Source organism: Physeter macrocephalus, chromosome 2 (genome assembly GCF_002837175.3).
Source record: "Physeter macrocephalus isolate SW-GA chromosome 2, ASM283717v5, whole genome shotgun sequence".
Taxonomy (NCBI): Eukaryota; Metazoa; Chordata; class Mammalia; order Artiodactyla; family Physeteridae; genus Physeter; species Physeter macrocephalus.
In genome coordinates this window covers 126,750,788-126,775,179 of record NC_041215.1, presented here as the reverse complement: position 1 = coordinate 126,775,179, position 24,392 = coordinate 126,750,788, and the positions used below count along the sequence as shown (strand labels likewise).

Sequence of the window (24,392 nt, the reverse complement as noted above, 5' to 3'; positions counted from 1 at the left end):
CGCTGAGCCTGCGCGTCCGGAGCCTGTGCTCCGCAACGGGAGAGGCCACAACAGTGAGAGGCCCGCGTACCACCAAAAAATAAAAAATAAAAAAATTTTTAAAAACTGCAAGATAACACTAGACACCTTTTAGAAGAGTCAAAATCCAAAACACTAACAACACCAAATGCTGGTGAGGAATGAGAATGAGAACTTAGACTCATTGCTGGCGGGAATGTAAAATGGTAAAGACAGTTTGGCAGTTTCTTACAAAACGAAATATATTCTTACCATATGATCTAGAAAGTGTGCTTTTTGGTGATAACCCTAATGAACCCAAAAGCCTATGTCCACACAGAAACCTGCACATGGATGTTTATAGCAGCCTTATTCACAATTGTCAAAACTTGAAAGTAACCAAGAAGGTGAATAGGTGAGTGGATAAATAACCAGTGGTACATACATGCTATAGAATATTATTCAGTGCTAAAAAAAATGAGCTCTCAAGTCATGAGAAGACATGGAGGAAACAATGCTTTTTACCAACTGAAAGAAGTTGATCTGGAAAGGTTACTTACTGTCTGATTCCATCTATATGCCTTTCTGGAAAAGGTAAAGCTATAGAGACATTAAAAAGATGAGGGTCTTCCCGGTGTTAGGGGCAGGGAAGGATTAATAGGCAGGGCACAGGGGATTTTTAGGGGAATAAAAATATTCTGTATGATACCGTCATGGTGGATACACCTCATTATACGTTTGTCCAAACCCATAGAATATACAAAGCCAATAGTGAACTGTAATGGAAACTATGGCCTTTGGGTGATTATGTTGTATCAACGTAAGCTCATCAGTTGTATCAAATGTAACACTCTGGTTTGGAAGTTTGTAATCAGAGATAATCGGGGAAGTTTTCATTGTTGAAGTTAAAGCAAGTTAAATAAAAAAAAAAGTAATACAGAGAAAAACCAATAAACAAACCGAAAAACCCATGGGAAGAGAATGACAAGGAGCCCCAGCCAGGAGCCCAACTACCTGCTGCCTCCTACCAGGAGTTCTCTTTTACTGCTCGGTTTTGGAATAGAAATTCGATGTACAGCCATCTTCTTACATTCCTGTTACGAAGCAAGCACAGAGACATTTGTTTACATATTTTTAAACACTAGAGACTATAGATAAAGAGATAAGAAAGAAACACACCTGGTCTCGCCTCCCCTTCTCTGTTTATACCTGTGAAGATGGCTCCTGGAGACCCCTGCCCCCTGATGCTCACACCCTTGTGTATTTCTCCCTCCCTTGAACAGGGGCTGGACTTGGGACTTGCTCCAAGTGAATCAAACACAACCAAAGTGCAGGGCTGAAACTACCAAGATTAGGCCACCAAAAGACTGTGACATCTGTCATCAGCTCCCTTTCTCACTCCCTTGCTGCCTTGTTATGGAGGAAGCAGCTGCCGAGCCTTGAGCTGCTCTGTGGAGAGGAACAGGTGGTAAGGAGCTGACGTCTACCACCAACTGCCAATAGCAGAGAGCAGGCTTGGAGTGGACCCTCCCTGCAGCCCCTGCTGACAGTTACACAGGCATCCAGTGAAGCCACACCCAGACCTCTACCCACAGAAACTGAGATAGGAAGTGTTTGCTGTTTTAAGCTGCTAAGTTTCGGGAAATTTTTCTTCACAGTGATAAATGACTAATACACACCTGAAGGGTGTACATCAGTGATTCTCAAGCCAGGCAGGGGAAGAAATGCCCTGCTTATCAAAAGGTGCAAAGGCAGAGAAAGCTGTTGGCCGAGCAAGATCCACGACCACCTTCTCCAGTGCAAGGCTGTAGCCGGAAGCAGCTGTCGAGCCAGGGACCACATCGTCCAGCCTCACCTCCACCCTTCTCCCCTAGGTAGGGCCATGTGACTAGTTCTCCCACTGAGACAGGTGTGGGAGCGATGAGGGCACCTCCAGGCCTTGGGATGGACACTGAAGTGCCATCTCTACCATCTCTGTCTACCTGCTAGGCTGGATCCCCCAAAGAATAGGAAGAAGAGTGCTGACTCTCTCTCAGAGGACAGGAGCATTTGTTCTCGATTGTCATGAATTGAACATCTGTCCCAGACATGAAATGCACTTTTAATGGGTTAAGTCACTAAAATGTTGGAGCTTCTAGTTTTTGTTGTTGCAGCAGCTAGCATTACTCTAAATAACAGGGATATAGAAGCAAAGCTCAAAAAACTTAGATGAGACACCCCCCAACCCCCTGCCCCATGGAGGGTGCTCACATATTCAGCAATGTTTAAAGGCCAAAATCAAATGCGGTTATATCGCAGAGCAATTCCCATTATCCCAGGTGGGTGTGGCCTCTAGGGTAGGCAAAGAGGGAGGATAATATGACATGGATTAGAGCTGGGGATCTCACAAAGTCCAGCATCACCACATCATCAGGAGAGACAGGAGAAAGAAAAAGATTTGCGAAGTTCCTGTTTTTTTCTTGTTTTCCCCCTCAAAGCTTATGTGAAGTGTCAGAGAATATGGATGGTTTCCTATTTTGAACTGACTCTCAGAAGACCAGAAAGGTGGAGAGCAGAGAGACACACAGAGAGAGAAAGAGACTGAGAGGGAAACAGAAAGACAGAGGGAGACAGAGAAAATGTTTGTAGGGAGGCAGAGAGGTAGAGAAAAGAGGGAAGCGAAAGGGGAGATCGTAATCTGGGTAAATATTGTTCTATTTTAGCAAGATTGGACATATCATAAACTGTTTCTGGAAAACCCTAAACTTGAGGCAATTAACTTGGGGTACAAAAAGGAGCTTCAAAAATTTTGAATTCTTTAACATTTTCCACAAAATTTCAATGCTCACATACCCACATGTTTTTCTGGAATTGATGACCCCTCAAAAGTTTAAGAACATCTTCTCTAAAGTTACTTTGATCATATTATTTGGGACATTTTGATTTAATCTTGTTCTTGCCAATTTTTTTTCACCTCCTTAAAAGTCTTCCTTAAAAGTTATTACCAAAGGGAAATTTTATAAAAGCCAGATGAAAAATGTGTTTTTCAGAGCGTGTCTGAACAATGCTTGTTCTGTCTCTGTTACTTTCTTACATTATAAACTTGATTCAAACAGGAGCCATGTCTTTTGTGGAAACCTTCTTTTATCAGAGTACCCCAAACTAGTCCCATGTAGGATAGAGCATAAAAAAATGTGATTGCTTCTTGCTGATGAAGTGGCTAATCAAGTTCTCCCAGGAGTTAATGCAAGTACTAGAAATATAAATTTTGTTTTCTATTCCACTGCCTAGTTAATAAACTCTGACAGACACGTGTGATTATTTTAGATGCAGGAAGACAAAATGATGGATGAGAGGAAACAATTGATAAGATGGTATTGACTTAAATAAGGAAGTTAATTTTATATGATGGATATATTGTACGTAAATGCAAGAAGTGAACATGATCATTCTTTTATCCTAATGTAAGGTGACCTATTTAAAAGGAGGGACAACTACGGTGATTTAAGTCATGTCTTCTGTGCATGTTGCCTGTTAATTATGTTATCCCTAATCTAGTTTTTGCTCCGCTGCCCTGAACGTCTTCCACTGTTACCAAGTTGCCCTGAGGATGGCCAGAACAAATAGGACTATTGGTATGATTTCACTACTGGATTAATTTGTTTCCTTTCTCCTAGAGTGATTAAATGACACAACTGTTGGTGCTTATCAAGTAAACGATATGAAAATTAACCACTATTATTACTTTAAGATTCTTGAAGAAGATAATAAAAAGGGAAATAAGCACCTGGATGCGAGTTTTAGTTAAAACCTATGAAAACCAGTTAGTTACTAATCATTTTCTATTAGTGGATTTTTTTTAAAGTAACTTTTAACAAATGAAAGAATTATGTCACTCCTTTGTTTTGGTAGGACCAACTTTATGAAGTTGAATGGCTTGGAGCTGAGAGAGGCCTAGAGAGATCATGAGGTGCTAGATTTGGAGTTCTGATCTATCTATACCCAGAACATGATTCAAGATGTCAGCAACAAGAGTCTAGGTTGATCACGATGCCAGGGGTTCTCTAAGAATCCATTTGTAAAACTTCACATAGAGAAATGATGGGGAAATGGAGAAACCAGGATGATGCGTGTGTGTTTTTTTTTTTTGAATCTTCTGCATGTCAGTAACTACACTTTACCACTGAAAGAATCACAGTAAAGAGGAAGATCCTGTTTGCACAATAAGCTTCATGAAAGGAAGAGTACCAGCAGCTCAGCTCGGAGGTGTCGACACAAAGTGCGACACAGTTGGAGAGGAACACGTTTCCTTACCTCTGACAAGAATGCACCATGATTCAGCTGGTGCAGAGAGGACTGAGGAAGAGACAGGGCTCCTTGGTATCTTGCATATTTGCACTTGGGGATGCCCTGGGAGACAGCATTCCTGGCAGGGGAGCAGTAAGCACGATGAGATCACCTCCAGCCACCTCCTGGCAGAGCGCAACCCTCAAGCGGATGGCAGGCAGTGGACCTCCATAAGAAGGCCAGTTCAGAAGAGCGAGTGGGGGATCTCTCCTAAGCACATGCGAAACACACCAGGGGGCGGGAGAAGCAGGGCAGGCAAGGATGAGATCTCAGGAGATGACTCTCACGGATTGCCCTAGTAACTGACACTTTGTGCTGCCTCAAGGCAGAGGAGCTGGGCCCAGATCTCCTCATTTGTTTGTCAAGTCAGCCATTGCCTCAGGGTCTCCTGACACTTGGTGGGCAGGCACAGTAGCTAAGTGAGGTAAGAGAGACTTGAGGGGATCAGAACAGAGCTTTACCAGTGTTTGCACTACCATCTTAACCAGAAGCAACTGGGGCTGGCCTTGGAGAGAATGACAGAGGTGCTGAGGGCTTGCAAATCTGTGGTCAGGGACTGGTGAATGTATGTGACCACAGTGTAAGTGTAAATATGACCTCATTTATATTTGCAGAGTGGTGAGCCTGGATGGGTTACATATCAATCATAGAATTTCAGAGCTGGAAAGGACCTTTTGGGCCATCTAGTGAGAATTCTCCTTTTCCATTTTGTAGCAAAGATCCCAAAGGACTAAGAAAGATAAATGACTTGCCAAAGCCAGTAGCTCACTAGTGGCAAAGCCAGGATTAAAATTCATGTCTTCTGCTCTCAGCCCAATTTTTTTTCAAGTATACATGATACATTATTATACTAGACACATTATGATATGGAAACATTTTATAATTTGAGGATTTCCAATTCTTTCCCTGAAAATGTGTGAGTCTATGCTCTCCTTCATACAGTGTGATGGAGCTTTGGCACAATGGTTTTATGAATCTTATATTTTGTCTATTTCTGTTCATTTTTTATATTATTTAGTGTTATCCTGAATATGAACTATTTTAATATCTATCTATATTTACCACTGTCTAGCACCTTCATTCTGTAGCACCAGCAACTTGAGTTTTACATTTACCTCTTGTCTTGTTAGAAGAAAGAATGCAATGTCCCCTTTTCCTCCTAGGGCTGGCTTTCCTAGAATAAATCCATTTTACTTTTCTGGAAAATTGGGCAGCCCATCTCTGAGTGTCTGGCCCATTGGTTTCTTGAGATCTGCTAGAGATTGTTAAGCAGCTCCTCAAGGTTTACTTCCCTCAAAAGCGGAAGGTGGCAGGATGCCTTCTGTAACCTTGTCTGAAAGATAGAGAGAAAAAATAATGCTTTAGGAAGTGTTAGGTTGATCATGGAAGACCCTACAATGCAGCTGTGCCTTCAAGTATGAAGCCCAATGGGCTGCTCCGTGAGCACAGCAGCTCTGTGCAGCGCATAGTGATGACAGAGACATGGCCAGGGAGGAAAGCGAGTGGAGGAAGAGCAAAAGTCATCCTACTGAATAACCCTGACTGCCTGGGGCAGAGCCTCATTCCTCGCAAGACGTACCTGGCTTTTCCCTGCCCCAGCTAACATGTGGGCAGAGAGGGTGTTCTCCGTGGTGTCCACACTATTCTTAGGCCTGATTCAAAGGGATCATACAAGGTCACAGAAAGTAGGTTTGGATACAGGACATTTATTTGAATTCCAAATCTGTCATTGGCTCTAGGACATTATCATTAATTTAGATATGCCATATATATATATATATATATATACACACACACACATATATATATACACTCTGCTAGAATATTTCACACGTTACACATTACACACATGTATATAGGTAGATGTACATATTTGATTTGCTGAAAACTGAGAACAATTCGAGTACTGGAAATTATAATAGAAATCCCTGGGAGTTCCCTGGTGGTCCAGTGGTCCAATGGTTAGAACTCGGTGCATTCACTGCCGTGGCTGGGGTTTGATCCCTGGTCAAGAAATTAAGATCCCTCAAGCCGCAGGGCATGGCCAAAAAATAAACAAACAAACAAATAAATAAAATAAAATTGATTGTGGTGATGGCTGCACAACTCTGTATATATACTAAAAACCATTGCATTGGACACTTTAAATGGATGAATTGTATATCAATAAAGCAGTTATAAAAAGTCTTTAAAAAAAGAAATTTGAAATCCTAGCTCTCTTTGGTGACAGTGCCAGCCCTCTAAATTTCCCTCTGTAGCTTCCTTGTCCTTCCTTCTATTCTCTACCTCTTGGAGCCACAATTTTTGGACCAGGTGCTGCATTCATCCTCTTCTTTTAGTTGTCTTTTTTCGACCCTTTTAGGTCTGTCACATCTAAGGTCCTCTCTTTATTATTACAGTACGGAAAAATGAATTCTCTCCGTAATAGTCATCTTGAATCATCAGCAAAAATTTAGATCCTCAGTACATTCTATTAGGACAGGTTCTTCTATAATACAGCTTAGGATGTGTTTCATAGTAATGAATAAAATTAAATAAAATGTTGGAGCTTGAAGTAGTCACATTCAGTTATCTGGAAAATCCAATTGTGTAGCACACATTGATTCTATGCCATGGCAGATAGATGAGATAATACTGTAATTGAATTAAAATGTCTACTATTAGTTTAGAAATAATGAGATATTTAAAAATACCATTAGAAGAAAATAGAGATATAATCAAGAAGTAAAAGTCAAGAGGAAATTGAGAGAGTGTAGAAGGCAGCGACTTCTTAGTTCAGCCTATGAGACTCGAGTTTGTGGGGAGGTGGCTATTCTCTAACATTCTGACGTGAATACCTTGGACAGCGAACACCAATGTAGGGCAGGCACTTCATTCTCAGCAAGAGAGCCAACTGGAAGGATTTCAGAGAAGTCTTGGGAATGTTGGGATGGTTTATGATAACCTCCAAAGAAATTGAGAAGGTTCCACTTACTTGGTATTTTAGACTGGCCTGGTATTTAAATTGTACTTTCCATCATTTGCAAGAAACCTTTTCTAAACAAATAAACACACAAACAAAAATGAACCACACAAGTTCTTTACATACTTTTTCTTTTGCTAGGGCTCTAGGAACTAATTTGATTGTTGACAGATTGTCTTTGGTAGCTGTATGTGTTAGAGTCTTTCTTGCAGTTAATATTAATTGTGCCCTACAATGCTCATAGCAATGTAATATGAAAATTCCAATGAATACATATTTAATATAACTCATATATATATTGAAAAAAATATTTAAATATATATGTAATATACATACTGAAAATAACTCAGTAAAAATTTAGCAGATGCTCTTTGCCTAAGTCAAGGCTATTTTTCTCTTTCCCCCTAATCACTATTAAGTTTGGGCATCTACTCTTCCTTCATTTCATTCAGAGCCTAGCTTTAATATTTTTATTTATTTATTTATTTATTTTGTGGTACACGGGTCTCTCACTGTTGTGGCCTCTCCCGTTGCGGAGCACAGGCTCCGGACGCGCAGGCTCAGCGGCCATGGCTCACGGGCCCAGCCTCTCCGCGGCATGTGGGATCTTCCCGGACCGGGGCACGAACCCGTGTCCCCTGCATCGGCAGGCGGATTCTCAACCACTGCGCCACCAGGGAAGCCCGGAGCCTAGCTTTAAAAGCAGACCCTGATTGGTCTAAGACCAATCCACTGTGGGTTCCAAACACTTGTAGAAAATAAATCAAATTAGTGGGACACATTATCCTGTTAAAATGTTACAGAAAAAGAAATACTAGAGTGTTTCATATAGATTAGGATAGGGGTAAGAAAATTTCATAAAAGTTTTTTTAAACAGTTATGTATACCTATGTACTGGGCCTTGACGTAAAAACCTATTTTCATTGTCACAGTCAAAGAGTTTGAAAAACATTGGAGTGAACTAATCATCATGGTCCTGTTTCCACTGTGATTTGTTTATTTGTGGATATGCACCAGAATTTTGAACAATGGCCTCTGTGGGGAAGCTTTCTAACGACTGTCCAGAAGAGTTTGTTCATGGATTATAGGAATCACAGGGTAAGAGACAACCCCATTTCTTTCTCTATATATTTTCATGTGCACATAAGATAATCCGAAATTGCTACAGCATCTTTGCAAACACAAGATGAGCTGGCTTGTGGAAGTGCCAATCTTCTCAGTAGGACCAAACTGAAAGATGAAATGAAACTGACTTCTTAGTGACGTCAGTGAGCTGCAAGTGTATTCTGATGCCTTCTTACCTCTGATGTTCTTGTTGTAAGATAACGCAGTTTTGTAACTATTTAAGCTACTTGGCTTTTGGGTTTCAATTTTTTCAGTTGAATAAATCTTAAGTGACATAACTACCATCTTACACTTTGGTGAAAACATTGAAACTATGCCTAGTTTATTCAGTAAATTATGTATTAAGTGACTATTATGTGTGAAGTTCTAAGTGCTGAGCATATAGCTGTGAAGAAGATAAATAAGGTGTTTGCCTTGATAAGTTATATTTAAATGATGCTGGCAAGTAATAAATAATGAAACAAATAAATGAATTTAGAATATGATTGATCTTCTAAAGTAAATAAATAGAATGACATGATAGAGTGATTTATTTGGTTAACAAGTGCTTCTTTGAGCAGGATAATCACTTTTCTGAGGAGGAAGAAGCATTAGTGCTGAGACTTGAATGAGAAGTTAGTCATAAGAAGAGTGAGGGAAAGATCATACTAAAAAGAGGGACAATACACATAATAGACCGTGTTGTTAGGAGAGTGTAATCACACAATTTTTCTATTTTTAAACATTCAGTTCTGGGAAGTTTGAAATCTTGGTAAACTTTCTATTGATCCCTTGGTAAAGACTCTAATATCTCTTGGAATGTACATGTCCAGATACTAGAATTACTGGATTATCCCTCACTAGACTGATTACCCCTTACTTTACTGGATTATCCCTTATTAGAATTGAGTCCTATTCTCTGAACAGCCAACTCAGCACCTGGACATTGGCAGGGCTCAGTGTTGGTTGACTAATGAATTAATGAATGGAAACTCCTAGGGATATTACCCATCTGATAATGACTGATGGCTTGTGGAAAACTCAAAGACCCTGAGAAGGTTTATTCAGGTTACCATGGTCCACTGCTAGGAGAGTGTGTCATCTAACCACAGAAAAGAACCCACAGGTGTGACTATGCTATTTCTCCTTAATGAATCTCACTCAAGTTATGTTATCGCATAGAAAAATAGATTGGTAAAACCCATACCAAATGTTAATGATAAATATCAGTGGTTTAGGAGATGTTTCTGGTGGTGTATATGAACATAATTTTATTTTTTCTCCATTTCTGATTTGGTGTATTTACATATATATTAAAGTTTGAAAGATATCACTTCTGTGTTAGAAAAGGAGCTGTGCATTGAGTGTCTCACTAGTTCCTGAAACTACTTCTAGAAAAACTTCTGATTCCCCTTTCTTCTCTCCATTTCTGAATAATTGATTACTCTTAGGAGTCTCTATTGTACATGTAACATGCAATTCTGAGATGACAGTGACTAAGTTTATTGTAGCCTTATATTGGCTTGTGTCCCTCACTAAATTATAAAACATTTCAATCCAAGATGTAGGTTTTATTGTATTTTTACTCCAGGGTATACCATAAGGCCAGGATACGCTGAGGTCTCAATAAATCAAAATGAAAAAAATGAAAATCAAATTCCCTGTAGAATTAAATTGTTTTATTTTTATGCTACTCACTGAACCTCATTATAGGCACTGTGGTTTCTTATTTCCATTACTGCAACAACTTTCTACCTATTTTCCCTGACTCTCCCTCCTACACTGTTCATATCTCTTTAGTATTATTGTACAATATAGGAGGGCTTTAGAGTTGGAAGTTTGAATTTTAGCTGTAACACGTATTGACCATGTGATCATTAGCAAATTTCTTAACCTCTCTTAGTCAGAAGATTATGACTTAAGTGGGAATTTGAAAATCTAAATACTTATCAAAATGAAAGGCATATATTGGCTCTGTGATCAGATTATTCCATTTCTTACTTCAAATACTTTACAATTCTCATTGTTACTTAATTTTATTTTAATCACTCTCATTTCCTACGTCAAAACTCATGATAAAACTTCCAAAGTCCTCTATGTCTTAATTTTCACCTGAGTGAGAGCTTTCCTCATGGGAAGCTCTGTCCTTCTTCAGTTCTGCCTGAAACCAAATGGGTAAATCTATCAAATTTGGGGATTTAACTGGCAGACCCACCTGGGCAAGAGACAAAAACTATGCTCTCCAATCTGACCTTTATCAGCAATGAAAGTGATTTTTGGTCCCCTTTAAAAATTGTTCAACTTTTTCATATGTGAGGTAGAGAAAAGTATTGGTATTTACTGAAAACTTTTTGAAGATTCCAACAAGAGCTGGACTATTTACTATTTACCTGGAGTGGTGATACATATTTTAGACACTTTATCTTCCCATAGATAAGAATTATTTGAAGCACTGTTTAAAAACAAACAAACAGATTCCTTTGTCCCAATTCAGACCTATAAATCAGATTTTCTAGGAGAGGCCCAATAGTCTGTTATTTAAAATATACTCTAGGGAAGCCCTATTTTCAGGGAAGATTTGGGAAACACTGAAATATCATATTTAATATGCACACCAAAATGGATCAAAGAAAGGTTCTTATAAGGAAAAAGAATGGAAACTATCAAGAACTGTGAAGGGTCTCAGATTGTATACTACTTGCCAGCTATCAAGTCCACCTTCTACAGTTTCTTGAGTGCTGACAGAAAACACAAGACTACTGAGTCAGAGACAAAAGGCATTTTATTACCCAGAGCAATAGTAGTAGCAAAAGTGTTAGAAATTTTCTTCTGCTGGTTCCTTAAACTTTTATTTGCAACGAGAGTTATGCGATGCCTGCAGAGTAGTGGAGTATGTTATGGAAGAAACATGAGCTCGCTCCAGGAGACATTCTCTCTGTCTTTCTAAGCTGTATGCTACACACCCATCCTTGAGGATTGTCTGGAACTAAAACCTCTGATCTTTTTTTTTTTTTTTTGGCTGTGCCACATGGCTTTCAGGCATCTTAGCACCCCAACCAGGGATTAAACCCAGGCCATTGGCAGCAAAATCTCAGAGTCCTAACCACTGGACCGCCAGGGAATTCCAAAACCTTTGCTCTTAAGATGTGTAGACACACAGGACACCCATAGAGAATTGTCTCCCAACAAGCTGGACTATGACATTTTCAAGCAAGAGGAATAGCTTAAATAAAAGTTTAGAGAGAGGAAAGGATGGAAAATATAAAGACAACAGCAATGAAAGCTTGAGTTTTGCAGGAGACTGAAGAAGGTACAAATCATGTTTAAATTCAGAAATTGAATAATTTATGTACAGAACTTCTGATGACTGAATTTGGTTCCTACCGCTATGACTTCCAACAGAGCAAAAGCTACCCTGGAAGTATAAGACCAAAGTTAGCTACCTTCAAAGTCCATGACCAAAAATGAGTCTCTGTTCTCAGGTTTGAGAAACATATAGGTCTGCATTAATTGCCTGGCAATTCAGTTCATCATATGCAACATTCCTGGAGCTATATTATTGCATGCAAATTTCAGAAATAAAATTAAAAAATGGAATGGAATCAGAAAATGAGTAAGACCAATAACAATAGAGATGTATAATTGCAAAGTTTACCAAATTAAATGTATTAAGTCTTAGAAAATAATAATCTTTGAATACCTCCATAATAAAAAACATACCTCTGGGTCTTATTATATTTCATTTTATTTTCTAGCTGGGCAACAGTAGTATAGATAAATTAGTTAACCTTTTTTGTATCTAATTCTCTGAAGTCTCTTACTTAGAAACCTAAATGTTTCCAGTTTTGTTTCATTGGTAACTTTCTTTTTCATCGCTGTTTACTTCACATTTTCTTATCTTGCCACTATCCTGTGCCAAAAGTATTGCACATACACATTAATACATACCATCTGGAACATCCTTCTTGAGAAGAGAAAGAAGAATGTGAGGGCTGATGGATTCAATACAATCCCTGGCCAACATCTATAACACCCTCTCCCTCCAAAGAGACTTGTGGGTTATAGTAGGTCTCCTTAGATTTAATCTGAGTGCCATTCACCCTCTGCCTTTTTCACAAGGAAAGAGCTACTCAGACTCAGAAGGATTTCCTGGATATTTCAGGAAGTGGTGAGATTTCCACCAGACCTTTGAAGCTAAATACCTTCAGAACTGAAGGAAAGCTTTGTCACAATCTGTGAAATGGGAAGATGTAATAGCAAAGAGGCACTGCTCAGCCATAAAGAAGTGATACTAACTGAATTTTTCTAGCACTAGCAAAGGTTTGAATACTGTTGGATATATCCCATGAAGGATATAATATCTCAATTAAGTATACAAACACATCATTTTACTTATTTAAGTATCTTTTAAAAAGATAGTTCTTGAAAGGTCTGTTATAAATATGATTTTATTCCAAAGCACAGATTAAGATTCAAATACAGGTTTGCATATTCCTGATAATGACAAAAGTAGTAGATTAAGGGTGGGGCCATATAGATTAAATATAGTAGCTGGGAAAACCTTACGTCAATAAAGGAATTGGCATTATAGAAATGAAAACCTTTGCCCAACGTTGAGGATAGACTACTCGATTAACACATATTTTATTCATCAGAGAAACCTATCCTTCAGTTAATATTTTATAATTTTTCTTTAATAATTTTACAAATGAATAAAGATATTATCTTTAGTGAGTAATCTTCAGAAGTAAGGAAATATAAAAGAAAGTCTCTATTTTTTTCCCCACATATTTACTTGGATGTAGTTCCATAAAGTAATTGAACACACGTATTATTGTAATAAAGTTAGACTGAAAAAAATAGCGCTTCTGAAGTCTGAACGTATGCCCCAACCAGTGGCTAACTGATCAGGAGGGATATTTTACTGTCTGAAATATGGACTCGTTCTACGAAACCTGGTCTTTTGTCGTTTCACCTGCCTTAGATGAGGGCTTAACTTTTGGCAGGAAGATCCCTTGCTTCATATGTCAGGAATCATCCATAAGCACTCAAGGAGTCCCTCACTGGTGAGGCAAGTATGCAAGTAATTGTTTCTCTTCTTGGGAACAATCTTAATTGCAGTCATAGACAGTCCCATCTCCCTTCTTGAGAGGTTTGAGAAGAAATGGTTGGGTTGATAAAACGAGACAAGGTGAAGGAAAGCACTCATATCAAGGCAAAAGATTATTTCTCAAAAAGAAAGACAATGCGAACAGTGTACCCAATCAATTGATTTCTTGCTCTTACTACTCCGTGTATTTCATCTGTAATAGCAGTGGGTACTATTTAAAGTACCACAAACAAGCATCATGAAGCTTTTCTCATCTAAATTTTATTGCTTGGCTGGCTCATCCCCAGGAAACAAAGCCCGGACACATGAGTTAGCCATTACATTGACATTTGAATTTGAGAGGAAAGAGCCAACTCAGTGTCTCTACTGTGCAGTAAAAGAATTGTGCTGAGACTATAAACACCCTCCAGCTAATATATGATTTGGGTAGATGTGTTATTTAAATGGAGTGGTCATTTCTCTCCTCCCCCCCTTCCTCCTTCTCCTCCTGCCCCTCCTTCCTCTCCTCTTTCCTCTCCTTCTCTTCCTCTTTTTTTCTCTTCTTTGTACTGAAACTTGATGGGAAGCTAGGTATTCCAAACAGTAGTGATCCAATCAGAGAATGCCAGTCTGAATTGATTCCAATAGTGAGAAGCTACATAAAGACAGTGGTAACGTCTCATCATGCCAACTTCCTCCCCTTTCTCCTCCTCCCCCTGCCTCTCCTTCTCTCCTCTTCTTTTTCCTCCCTCTCCTCTTCCTTCTACATCTGTCTTCCCTTATCCTTCATCTTCTTCTTTTGCAACAGCACCAGGGTATAACAGTTACAGAGATTATTCAAAGGAGAAATGGGAAATGTGATTTTTGGAGTCCAATTGCTTAAATTTAATTCTGATTCTGTTACTTGCTACTTGTGTGACCTCAGTCCAGTTACTTAACATCTGTAACCTGCAGGGGCTGAGAGTACCTATCTCATCATATTATGGAAGATTTAAATGCTCTATTATAAGTAAAGTTCTTAATGTGACCCTAGCCACAGAAATGTGGATTACATGTTAACTATCATCGCATCCTGATATTTCTTTCTGTTCTATTTTTTTTAATCCTGTATTTCCATTGCCTTCATAACATGAACTTGGTCTATTTGATTGTTTCTGCAATCTAATGGGAAAAATAACTTTACAAATATTGTCATGTCTTTTAGAATACGAGGGAATATTTATTTTGAAGTTGGCATGAGACACACTTCCTCCCTTAGTTCAATTTCTCTATTACACATAAATCCAAAATCTCTCTTATTGTCTAGTAACTATTACAATATGATAGACTGGAATATAGATCAGGAAACAGACATGCCGTAAGTATGTTCAGTGTTTTCAGAGATGACAATTTTAAATGTGAAACTTGTAGAAGAAATGAAATGAAGGAAATATGAAACTATTAAAATGGAAGAAAGCAGGAAACATTTGGATTTAATTCCATCTTGGACTCATTCCACCAAAGTTCAACATAATGCAAGTCTTGAGCAAATGTGATTGCTCTCCTCTGCCCTTGGTCTTTTAGTTTTCTTTGTACTTTTGCACCGTAGAATTATGTTAATGCCACATATATTTTAAAAGATCATGTCTTAGGCCAGTTAGTAATATTACTTATTCTTTGAGAGGTTTAAAAAAAGGAAGAGAAAAACAGACTTAATTTTAGAGTCTAGAAGCATCTGGAGGGGGGGTTGTTTAAAGCTTCAAAACACAAGAGAGCATTAAAGGGTGTTGTGTTGGCAGGATGCATTTTGATGAACCAACTCTGAACAGGAAAATGCTTTTGTAAAACACTTAAGAATGGTTCTTCCATAAAAAATCCTTTGATCTAGAGTCAAAAATGCGCCCACTAGGAAATGGGCAAAGCCAATAAGGGGCGGCTATTGGGAATGAGAATCTACTTGGCAACTGTTACAGAGAACATATTGGTGACCTTTATTTTTAACTATTGCTTTGCTTATGAAAAAAAGCAAATTGAGAAAATCAATTAGATAATGGATGGAAGAATGTCACCTGTTCGAAACCATCAACTGAATTCCATAAGTTTGCATATGCAAATCAAGTATCACTTCAAATTGGAAACTAATTTTCTGAGGGACTGTTGGGAGATTAAACCCACAGGGAGAAAGAAAACCCTAGAAGATGAATACACACTGTAATTCCTAAAATTGGTTAATCTATGAGTTTTACAAATGTTCAGGAAAAGATTTCCTAACAAAAATTGTAATACTTTCCAAATGATCTCATTTTCGAATGTTTTAAAATATATATCATTTTTACCTGTAAAGCAAATAATTATTTGCTTATTTAAAAAATTATATAGAAATTATACTTAAGATTAAGAAAAACTTAATTGTGAAGTTACTTTATAGCATATAGCATATAAAAGCATATCAGCTATTAAATGAGATCTAACAACTGTGAACAAATTACATTTAATATTCTTGAAATTACCCAAGTAAGACTATTTGTAATAAATAGATGTATCTTTCACCATGCTGGAATGGTGACAAACTATATGGCAATTTCGTGCAATAAGCAGTTAATGTCAAAAGACGAACATTTACCAAATGTGATAAATGTCAGTATAATAAATACTTTCAGAAATTTCTAGAAGTAATTATCTGTTATATTTTGGGTGTTATGGATATGCTTGTGTGTGCATGTGTGTGTGGGTGTGTGTGCATGCTTGAATGCATTAACTCTACATAAGATAAAAATGCTTAAATGCAAGTGTAAGTTTTAAATGTTTAATTTGCTTTGCTTTGTCTGCTATATATTTTTGTTTTTAGATTGATAAGCATAGACAAATTGATGATTTTTGCTCTGCTCATAAGGAATGTAGCATAACTATATTTTCCCAGTTTTTTGAAAGGATTTTCATGTGTTTCGAAAGTGGACTTGAGGATAAAAATCTAATCTTTTAATTAAAGACAAGCAACTAGATTTGGCTATAACTGTAGGATATAATATGTACTTAACTGTGCATATTAAACTATAATCTTATTACCCTATCTGACCATAAATCTACCCTGGATTCTCCTATAAGCTTCCAAATCCCCACTGCCTTTGCAAACTCTCATTTATAGAAGAATGTGAACTAACTTAAATGATTTTTTCCATAAAAGGAGACCACATGGGAGCAAAACACAAAAAAATCACACAGTGATTGTATTAACTTTATTGGTGCAATTAATATTACCCTATTTTATGCTGTTTTCTTATCTCTTGACCTAGGCAAATTTAACTCCCCATCAATTGAATCTTTATGACTTTTTTAGTCAAATACTTTTAATAAAATGTCAATTACCCAATCTTGATAATTGACACGTCTGCTATTATCACCGATCCTCCTGTTGAAGGATTAATACAGACATAATGTGACACTGAACACATGAGTGTTTGACCATTAGGAAAGCTTAATATTTTGCAATGTTTTTCTCCACCTACCTGTCAACTATATCTAATTGATTATCCCCCTGTAACATTTTATTCTGTTTGTGAAACCCTGTTCTTAACCACCTTCCTCTTCCAAGGGCATATAAATTTTTAAATTGATGGCATAGCTTGTCTGGCACACATAAAATTGATAGTCTTCCTTTCTTATATTAGCATAATGTGCCAATTTATTATGAACGAGTGAATGACATGCTTGCGATTAGAACTGGTCATGAAAGGTCCCTTGAAAACTTATTGATGGTATGTGAGACGTGCTTTTTAATTAAAATGTAGGACTGGGTTGCTAGCCAAACACCCTTTTCTCTTTACTCATCACATTTATTGAGTCATGTATTTGTTTATTTATATTATTTTAAATTAACAAGGGTGAGTCAGTGTAGGGTACAGAAGGCATGTCCCAGAGGAGGGGGAAAAAAAAACACAAAATAGCATGCTCTTTTTTTTCAGGGTGAGCAAAAGTACATTGCCTGGAAAAATACTGTAAAAAGATACGAACACTAAAAATGATTACTTGGATGAGATAAATTTTTACCAGGATTACTAGTCATTTTATTACTCTCCACTAATGCCAACTCAATTGTTTCAAGTGAGGTGGGTTTTCTCACTTTCACCCGCTTTTCTTTCACAAAGTTAGAACTTAAGCAAGAGATCCCCAGCCCTGATTGCACAATATCCTTGGGGTTACTGTGATCTCAAAGGATGTTGTGAAATTCTCAAGGCGAAATTAATTGCAATGTGACTTAGTTTTTTCAACCGAAATGTGTACCATAAAGCAGCCCTAAGAGGAGGTTTGGTGGATGAAGAGGGTGGCGAGGAATCCAACAAACGATTACAGGGTGTCAGCACTGCAGGGCTCGGGTGGCTGGCCGCGACTTCTACTTTCATCCCACAGACATCTGCGGGTGAGGGCACGAGATGAAAAGCTATGCATCTTCTCTGTAATTTATATTGCCACAAAATTCCACCGTGGCCACACTATTCAGTCCCAGAGAGCTCACACGTACTTTTGTTTGCTCAGAAGAGTTTCCAAAAGACATAAGTATGCACTCTTCTTGCTGTGAAAGAGGGTCTTGCTGTGAGTTAGGGTCTGTTTTTTTGTTTGATTTGGCTTGTTTGTTTCAGAATACAATATGTGACTTCTAGGCACCTCATTTTATTTTTAGACTTGTCAGACCTTGTTTTAAAATCTGTCCTTTCCAGTAACATGAATTGGATATGTTAAGGAATGAGTTCCTCATATGTAAAATGGGCCAGCACCTACCTCCTAGGACTGGTGTGAGAAAAGTGTTTTAAATACTGGGACAAAATGCTGTCTGGAGAGAAGAAACTCCACAAAGATCAGGCCTTAATGGTTTCCTAATTAGAATATCTCAATTAGAGCTGCCATTTCCACTTGCCTTTGCTGCCCTGAGTTTATCTTCTCTCTGTTTTTACTACAAGTTCTAGGTCACTCACAAATGGAGTCACTCTTTCATTTATCAGCTCTAACCACATATTTCATGAGGTTGCTTTGTTTTCATAGAAGGCAAGACCTGGAAAATGTCCTTCAGGATCAACTAGTTCAACCTCCCCATTTTTACGGCTGAAAGGAACTAACATTCAGTCGAATTTCACAGTTTTCCAATTAATGTTTCAGGAACAATTAGTGAAACACGTGATACTAAACTCCCATTCTCTAGAGCAGACCCTGTCTTGGGCCTTTGCTATATCATCCATCACTTCTTTACATAACGATGTTTTTATTTTAAAGACCTATCACTGTACTTATGAATAAGTGAGGGCGGAACTTTGTGAAAATGTAGAAATATTTCTTTAATTGCTGTAACTAAATTTGAAATTTGCTTTCACAGTCAGTTATTGTGAAGAGTTGATTTCATACGGCAATAACACAAAATGTCTTTTGACATCACAGTCAGTGAGCTGTAAATTTGCAACTTTAAGATGGATGCTAAGCAGACAAAGCGAACTGAGTCACTAACAAGACACGAAGTAGATCCAGTTGTAAATAACACAAACTGAAAAACTAAGCTTTTGCCCTGGTACCATCTCTGGCTTGTTTTAGGTTTTAGGGAGTGATTAAAATGAATTAAAAAACGATGTTTCTAAACAGAGGAGAATGTATTCAACCTTTAGGTGTGATCGGCTAAACATGAATTATTTGGTGGAGGTATTTTATGGAATGATAAGGAGTAGATCAGAGCTATTTAATGAAGTGATACTGTTGCTCAGGCGGCCACCATAGCTGGCATACTGATCTTTACCAAAACCCTTCTGTGTCTCTGTGTCCTGGGTCTTATGAAGAGGAGCAACTTTCTTGTGCTTTATGATTATGTTGCATCATACTTATTATTGACATCAGTTCAATACCCCTGCAAAAATCCAGTTATAAGATGTTACAGTAAAATGAAATCAGTACACAAATCTCAGTTCAGGAAGAATAGATAAGATGTACTCATGCAAGTCAATTCTATTCTTCCTGAAATTTTGCTACTTGAATTCTTCAGGCTGGCTGAATTCCCTATCATAAGACTCCTTGGGTAGCTTTGCATCGTTTCCAACAGTTGTCCAGCTCTTCTCATTTTCCTTCATTTTCTAGATTCATAGATCTGAGTGTATGGCTTATGAATTGTGGTCATGCACTATGGTTTATGACTAAGGATGTAATGATTTTTGACTTTTTTTTTTCCATTTGCACAAAATTAAATTACAGCGGCTCTTTCTTCAATTTCTCATTGAGAAAAGATCTTATATGCATTTTTTAAAATTCTGAACTTTAAAAGTACTGACAGTCTACTTAAGTATACTTTGTACAGACCAAACTATAGCGACTTCAAACTTAGTCTCTAGTTTTACAATAAACTGACATGAGTAAAAGATGTCAGCATGTAATGTATATAATATCATTAAAATCACTGGGCTCAATGTTTGTTTAGAAGGGAGCCCAGGAGATGAGATGTCTTTTGAAAGACAAATCCTTATATAATACATCCCATAATATTGTTTCTCTTATGCTCCTGTAAATTTCCCCTTGTGAATTTCAGTCTGTCCTACTTGATATCACCAAACACTTTTTCTTGATGTAATACTGTGTGGTAGGGAAGGAACATGGACTTTGGCATCAGAATGGCCTGGATCTGATCCTAAGCTCTGCTCAAACTATTTCTGTGACTTTGGACAAGTTATTTAACCTCTTTAAATTTCAGTTACCTAATCTGTGAGGTGGAGACTTGATTCTTACATTTTAGGGCTGCTTAATGTCAAGTAAAAAGATGTTTGTGCAGCACCAAGGGAGAGACACCAAATCAGTTGTAGCACTAGCCCTGTTATATTATTATTATTATTATTTTTTTGACGTGGACCATTTTCAAAGTCTTTATTGAATTTGCCACGACATTGCTTATGTTTTATGTCCTGGGCCTTTGGCCGCGAAGCATGTGAAATCCCAGCTCCCTGACCAGGGATTGAACCCGCATCCCCCATATTGGAAGGCAAAGTCTCAACCACTAGACCACCAGGGAAGTCCCCCTGTTAGATTATTGGAAAGTCTGTAGCATTAAGATGTATGAACTTGAGTAAATCTTTTTACCATTTTTGGCCTCAAAACATTCATTCAGCTTTTCATTAAATAATAATTTATTGAACAACTCAACATACACCCATGGTTATAGAAAAGGATACTAGCAGTAATTAAGGCAGCTATGTTTCCTCTTTCTATTAATAGTAGAAAATAAATTTTAAAAAATTTATTTATTTTATAAATAGGGATATAACATGACAAGCACTGGTCTAAGCACTTTACAAATAATACCTCACCCAAATCTCATAGTAACTCTGTGAGTAAGGTATTATTCTTCTTATTTACACATGAGGAAGTGACCAGAGGACTTTAGTAATGTGTCTAAGTCTACAAGGCTAGTGGTGGAAACAGAATAGCCTGGCTTCTGAGTCCTTGCTGTTAATTACTATTACACCCATGCTGTTTCTCCATTAAGAAAAATGTTTTAAAAGAAGTAATTGAATCTGATTAATTCAGATTGTTCTAAGCGATATGAAGGAGATGCACAAAGTGTTATAAAATGAGAACACCAAAATCTGTCAACAAATCACTTTTTAAGACCCTATTTTTCTCTATACTCTTTAATTGAGCTCTTCTCACCATTGACAATTCTTAATTGTCAATTAATTGGGAATTGTTCAATTGGGAATTGAACAACTACTGCCCTGACAACTTACGTGCTGGATTTTCTGCAAAGAAAAAATAAATGACCTAAGTAATTATTTTTAAATATTACAATGGAAATGTTACATTAATTTAGAAAAACATGGTCCAGTTCATTTCTATTCTTCAAACTCAAAATCTCCCTTTATAAAAACATTCTCTTTGCAACTGAATGGTACAACACTTTTAAGCAGTTACCCAAAAAAGCTAATCAGACATGCTGAGACGGTTGCTAACATATCTGGTAGTAAGGTCTTGCCCTAGTCTGATGGAACCAGTGCCAGGAAAGAAATGTCACTCTAGATCGAATCACAAGAAAAGTAGCCAAGGCTGTTTTTTTCATTATCTTGTGAGTTTAAACAGTTATTTTGTTATTGATATGTTAGAGGTGATTTTAACAGAAAAGAAAATTGATCTTTGTCAGAAAGTAAACTCCTTGACAACAAAAAACCTGTCTATCTGATTCACTGCCCTATGTACTATGCCTAGAGCAGTACCAGGCACATAGTAGGTGTTCAGTAAGCATCAGTAGAATGTTGAATTTTGAAGAGATATCTTTTTGGTTACATCCATACTAGTCAACCAAAGTAGTCTCAATGGAATGCAGCATGATGTGGTTAAATTTTAGCCACTACTTCAGGATTCTAGTCCAAGCTTTGCCACCAACTTTGTGATCTGGAGTGAACCACTTCATCTCCCTGTTTCTCTCCTTCCCCAGATATGAAATATCCATCTTACCTCCCAAAGTGCAGAGGAAAACATCCTTTTTGGGACTTGTTCTCAATTTTAGCTTGCCAGGGCCTTATAACTTTATTTTTGACTGCAATTAATATCTTTGTCTTGCGGTAGTAGGAAGAGAAACATAATGATGTACAAGCAAAACCAAATATGCCAAAAGAATGCATGCATATTCCCTCTGGAAAGAGTAGTTGAAGGTTTCACATGGTGAGCAAAAAAACCCAACTGATTAACTCTGCCCCTGATTAGAACACTGACTCACCATATGACTAAACACACATCAGATACTTGTTTTGGGCCAACCCTGGTTGACTCATAATCTGTGGTTTAAGATGAAGATCTGGCTACATTTGATCTTGTCCTTGCAAGAATTTCAGAGAAGATAATACCCCCTGTGCCAGCAGAATCAACTTGACTGCCACAGAGGACGTACACAACAGCCATTATTCTGATTCATTGGCGAAGGAGTTACAATAGCAATAGGGTGTAAAATGTCACTTTCAAATTTGCACCTGGGGCTGCAGAAGCCAACAGACCTTAAACTCAATTGTGTAGCTTTGAAGAAATAATCATCTGAAAGCATAATATGCACTTTAAGAAAATAATCTACTTTCCCATAACGTTAGACACAGAAAATGAAATGTCAAGGAGAAATCACTTCTTTTCTGATTTTATAACCACTTTCTACTTCCGATTTTTATCCTGCGGCAGATTGTAATCTTTAGAAGCAGAAACTGAGCAGAGTTGGGTGTGAAGAATATTTATCTAGAATCAAAACCTGGGAAAGGAAGGCTCCAGCAGAACAACTGAGCAAAGGGAAAAGTCAAACTTTGAGGCAAGCCCAACAAAGCTTTGGCCAAGCACATGGAGAGCCCTGAAGTACATGTGGTCTGTCAGGCTTGTCGCTCAGTGAGTAGAAACGACTGGATTTTGGCAACCCCCCAGAGGTCAATTCCTGGATACGGGCTGCCCCAGGAATGGTGTGACCTCAAGTAGGGGCCCTCTGCTGCCGAGGAGGACCCTGGAGACGCCGACCGCTGGAGACTGCGTGTAGTCGGCAGCTCATAAGCAGCCAACAGTCCTTCTCTGAAGGGAATGTGGGAGATGAGTCTCCCATACCATGCATATCAAATAGTGAATAACCTTTGAGGAGGAAAAGGCAGAATATGGCCACATTTCTATGACTCCAATGTAATCACCTGAGACTAAAAATCCTATTAAATAATTTAGTATGAATGTTGACCTGGGAAGCTGGTATGAACCTTACTTTCTGTAACCGACAAATCTCTTGAGGGCAAGGACTACATCTCTGAACTCTGTGTTTTATTCCAAAATACATTCAAGAATCATTAAACACTTATCTAGTAGGGAGCTGGCTCTTCTAATTGGCCATTTCTCCAGGATAAGGGTCTGACCTTATGCCTCCCTCGTTAGAATTTTCTAGAGATGAAAATCTTAGCTTTAATGTGTGTGTACACATTAAATACATATAAATATAATCTAAATATATATAAACGTATGTATATGAATTCACACACATATATCACTCACAAATTATAAACTATAATCATTAGTGATGTAATAGCAATATCTCTTTGGAAATCTTTTTCATAGCTTAACTCGAGTATCTCAATCATAAGACATAAACTCACTACCCTACTTGCACTTCACTATTTAACTCTTACATGTAATAGACTCTGATTTTCTTAGAGACATGTCGATATACAGGATGTTTATATCTAAGACATATGAATGGTATCATTAAGTATACTGATTTTTTTTAGAGTCATGAGTACCTAAGTATGATCAAACATCTCTCTTAGTTATTAGCATTTTTTCACAGAATTCCTCCATGGCACAGGACAAGGCAGGAATTAAAACACACACACACACACACACACACACTTTGACCAAATATTTTCATTGGTTAAATTCCTCTAGAGAAGCTAGGCTGCTCAAAGCACACTTTTTTTCATCAATTCCTTCCACTCCATTCTCACCACTAATGCCTTAATTTAGGCCTGCATCAAACCTTGCATGAGCTCTTGTCAGACCTTCCTAATTTATTTCCATATCTTCAGTCACACTACATTACTACCATTGTTTTACACTATGAGCAATAGTCTTTCTAAAACACAAAGCTGAAATTTTTTTTTTTTTTTTTTTGGTGGTACGCGGGCCTCTCACTGTTGTGGCCTCTCCCGTTGCGGAGCACAGGCTCCAGACGTGCAGGCTCAGCGGCCATGGCTCACGGGCCCAGCCGCTCCGTGGCGTGTGGGATCTTCCCGGACGGGGGCACGAACCCGTGTCCCCTGCATCGGCAGGCGGATTCTCAACCACTGTGCCACCAGGGAAGCCCTGAACATTTTTTTTAATAGATCTTTATTGGAGTATAATTGCTTCACAATACTGTGTTAGTTTCTGTTGCACAACAGAGTGAATCAGCCACATGCATACACATGT

The 24,392-nt window shown here is 37.9% G+C and overlaps 2 long non-coding RNA genes across 3 annotated transcripts in view; one reads left to right on the top strand and one right to left on the bottom strand.

The window, feature by feature from the left end:
* The window catches only part of LOC114484649 (uncharacterized), a 7,795-nt gene extending 6,220 nt beyond the window's left edge, over positions 1-1,575 (bottom strand). Inside the window, exons 1-2 of one of the 2 annotated variants that reach the window (XR_003677804.1) lie at positions 1,177-1,575; positions 1,012-1,091 (exon numbers count right to left, since the gene is read on the bottom strand). This is a non-coding gene — a long non-coding RNA (uncharacterized lncRNA). The remainder of the gene's footprint in view (positions 1-1,011; positions 1,092-1,176) is intronic. The other variant, XR_003677803.2, reaches the window with a different exon arrangement.
* A 134-nt stretch (positions 1,576-1,709) lies between these two features.
* LOC114484650 (uncharacterized) overlaps positions 1,710-24,392 on the top strand; it is a 30,263-nt gene continuing 7,580 nt past the window's right edge. Inside the window, exons 1-2 of the long non-coding RNA XR_003677806.1 lie at positions 1,710-1,871; positions 8,218-8,383. This is a non-coding gene — a long non-coding RNA (uncharacterized lncRNA). The remainder of the gene's footprint in view (positions 1,872-8,217; positions 8,384-24,392) is intronic.